The sequence below is a fragment of the Cetorhinus maximus genome, unplaced genomic scaffold (genome assembly GCF_964194155.1).
Source record: "Cetorhinus maximus unplaced genomic scaffold, sCetMax3.hap1.1 HAP1_SCAFFOLD_864, whole genome shotgun sequence".
In the NCBI taxonomy this organism is placed as follows: domain Eukaryota; kingdom Metazoa; phylum Chordata; class Chondrichthyes; order Lamniformes; family Cetorhinidae; genus Cetorhinus; species Cetorhinus maximus.
This window is the reverse complement of record NW_027596806.1, coordinates 148,226-151,622: the sequence shown is the minus strand read 5'-3', so window position 1 is coordinate 151,622 and position 3,397 is coordinate 148,226. Positions and strand designations below refer to the sequence as shown.

The 3,397-nt window shown below is 48.2% G+C and overlaps 1 non-coding gene across 1 annotated transcript; it reads right to left on the bottom strand.

The window, feature by feature from the left end:
- Nucleotides 1-823: 823 nt before the first annotated feature.
- LOC144674953 (U2 spliceosomal RNA) lies at nucleotides 824-1,014 on the bottom strand. Its single transcript, XR_013574708.1, has one exon. It is a non-coding gene; the product is annotated as a U2 spliceosomal RNA (small nuclear RNA).
- Nucleotides 1,015-3,397: the final 2,383 nt, after the last annotated feature.

Here is a 3,397-nt window from a genome sequence, read left to right as displayed (position 1 = left end):
GAGCGTGCGTGTTTTTTGTGTGTAGCTGCTGCGGGTGAGTGAGTGAGAGAGAGAGAGAGAGAGAGAGAGAAAGAAAGAAAGTTGGATAAAAACAAAAAGCTAAAAGCTACTGCGGATGCTGGAAATCCAAAACAAAATAAAAACAGAATTACCTGGAAAAACTCAGCAAGTCTGGCAGCATCGGCGGAGAAGAAACCAGTCAACGTTTCGAGCCCTCATGGCCCTTCAGCAGAACTGAAGCATAGTTTCAACAAGGGAGAAATATAAATTGGTTTAAGGTGGGTGGGGGGGGAAGAGACACATTGAGGGTGTAGTGTGAGCAGATAATCAAAAGATGTCAGAGACAAAAGGGTCAAAGAGGTGTTGAAGGTGGTGGTCTTTGTCTGAGAAAAGTGCTAATTAAGAATGACTAAAGACCTTTAGTCTTTCCACCCCACCCCCACTAGAGCTGTACTTTGAATATCCTGTCTTGCATTCTTAATTAGCACTTTTCTCAGACAAAGACCACCACCTTCAACACCTCTTTGACCCTTTTGTCTCTGACATCTTTTGATTATCTGCTCACACCACACCCTCAATGTGTCTCTTCCCCCCCACCCACCTTAAACCAATTTATATTTCTCCCTTGTTGAAACTATGCTTCAGTTCTGCTGAAGGGCCATGAGGGCTCGAAACGTTGACTGATTTCTTCTCCGCCGATGCTGCCAGACTTGCTGAGTTTTTCCAAAGAAAGTTGGATTTTGGAACATGTACATGTTGAGAAGTAAAGAAAGCAGATGTTTGTAAGAAAACTATTTTTAGCATTGAAAATCCCCTGGAAAGGGGAGGGTGCACCGTTCCCAGAGATACTGCAATACCGGGTCGATGCGTGGAGTGGACGGAGCAAGCCCCTATTCCATCTCCCTGCTCCAAAAATCAATTTAATATATGGTCCCCAGATAAGGGACGTATCAGATATTAAACTGATAAGAACAGATACTACACTTGATCTTAGCCAAAAGGCCGAGAAGCGATGCCGGCGCCGCCCTTGACTTCCCCGAGTGCCATCTGCCTTCCCTCCTTTAAAGCAGACTGACAGCGTTCAAAGACTTATGTATATATATATCTAAGCACTGACGGTTTCACTGTTGGCATATTTGTCCCGGGATTTCTAATTGGAAAAGTTGCCTTTGTTCTCTCTCTTTCAGTGAGACTGCATCAGAGTTATGTAGATCGGCAGTATTCCACCAATCAGATGGGAGAGGGTTGTGCCTATCCACATGGACGTCAGTGTCAGAGGCTGCTGTGGAAGAAGCTTTTGAAAGCAGTTGCGTGTCTTGCAGGGCGTGAGTGACAATGCAGCAAGCAAGTGTGCAGAGCTGCACACATAGAGTCCTAGATTGGTTAGAGCAGAAAAGGAGGCCATTCGGCCTGTCGTGTCTGTGCTAGCTCTTTGCAAGAGCAACTCCCCTAGTGCCACTCACCTGCCTTTTCCCCATAGCCCTGCAAATATTTTCTCTTCAGATAATTATCCGATTCTCTTTTGAAAGCCACTCTTGAAAGTGCCCCCAGCACACTCTCAGGCAGTGCATTGCAGATTCTAACCACTCGCTGCGCAAGAAGGTTTCTCCTCATGTCGCCTTAGTTCTTTTGCCATTCACTTTAAATGGGGGTCCTCCATGTTGTGTTTTCCACCTTACGCAAACACACCGACGACACAAAGAGGATCGCTAACTCAATTCTTTGATTTGAAGAGATGAAATATATACAACAATATCTAGGTCTCTAGGACAGCTCCTATCATCGGCCCGAGAATTATACATGAGTATATACACGTCACACCCTGCCTGGCGATGCACAGCAATTTTAGATACGCTCTTTAAAGGTATACCACAACAACTCCAAGCTGTACCCTTAAATAATAAGAACTATTTACATTACAACAAATTGCTCTTCTGTGTTTGAACCTACAATTGTACAAAGTGATCACCTTATGAGTCCCTGGGACGGAATGGTGGTTCGTTGATACTGTGAAGTTGGTTTGAGATTGCCGTACGTTCTCACAATTCTGGTTGTCTGTAGGAGTCTTGCGCTGGGATCGTGTCTTAGATCGCGTTCTGCTTGCGATGGGGTTACTTGGTGTTTCTTGTTCTGGTACTTCCCTGATTCGCCATCGGTTTCTTCACAATGGGTGCTCGTACTTGATCTGATCATGGTTCTGGACAGATGCTGCTGATTTCTGCCGGATTTCATGTTCCATCGGTTGGGTGTTGTAGTCATACCTTTTGTCCAATGATGACTGGGAAGGGTTGTTCGCACTGTAATTCTGCTGGTGAAGGAGTGGTTGCACTGAGCGCTGTCGCTCTAAGGTGTAGCATTGTGACAGGCCGTCACAAGCCTTGTTTACTTTGCTGACATTTCATAAGTAAGCACTTTACAGTATATACATTCCGCCATGCTATTGGACCTGGGGCAGTGTGGTGATGCGGTAGTACGGTCAACTCCCCACTTTTCACACATCGGTGCGCAGACCGATCAACACCTGCGACCACTTCGAACCGGCCTCGGGTGCCAAGGGTAAACCGTGGCAAGAGCGAGGCCGTGCCCTTTGGGAACTGAACTAAGCTTTGTCCCTTTCACCAGCAGGTCAGACTGCCTGAAGCTGCTGGGGATATGGTTCGGAGGGACCAGGGAATGCGTTAGAAACTGGAAGGAGCGAGTAGCCATGGTGAGAAAAGAACTGGGCTTGTGGGAGCAAAGCTCCCTCTCCATTGCGGGTAAGAACCTGCTCATCAGGCGTGAGGCACTCTCAGTGTTGTACATGGCGCAGGTCTGGCCCATTCCTCACTCCTGCGCTGTGGCGATCACGCGAGCCAACTTCCGCTTTGTCTGGAGGTCAAAAGTGGACCATGTTTGCAGGGACATGATGTAAAAAACCTCTGGATGAAGGGGGAGAAAACATGCCCAACATCACCCTCATCCTGATGGCCACCTTTGTGTATGGCTGTATCAAGCTGTGTGTAGACCCAAACACCAAGCGTCACTACGTGCTGAGGTTCTACCTGTCCCTGGTGTTGCGAAGGATGGGTCTGGTCACGCTGCCACGGAAAGCTCCAAGTGCCATATCACCTGTCCCGTGTGGAAAAATTATGCAGAGGAACCGCAAGTCCATCAGGCAGTGGTTAGCACGTATCACCCTAGAGGCCCTGCGGGAAAAGGAGATGGTGGATCCCGTCGGATGGTTCGCCGAACAGACTGTCAGGGTCATTTGGCAGAATGCCTCATCACCAGAACCTTCCAACAAGCACAAAGACGTAGCTTGGCTGGTGGTGAGAAAGGACCTTGCCGTCAGGTCCTTCCTACACGCCAGGAGCCTCACCCCCTCTGCACGTTGCCCTCGAGGTGGCTGTGGTGGGGA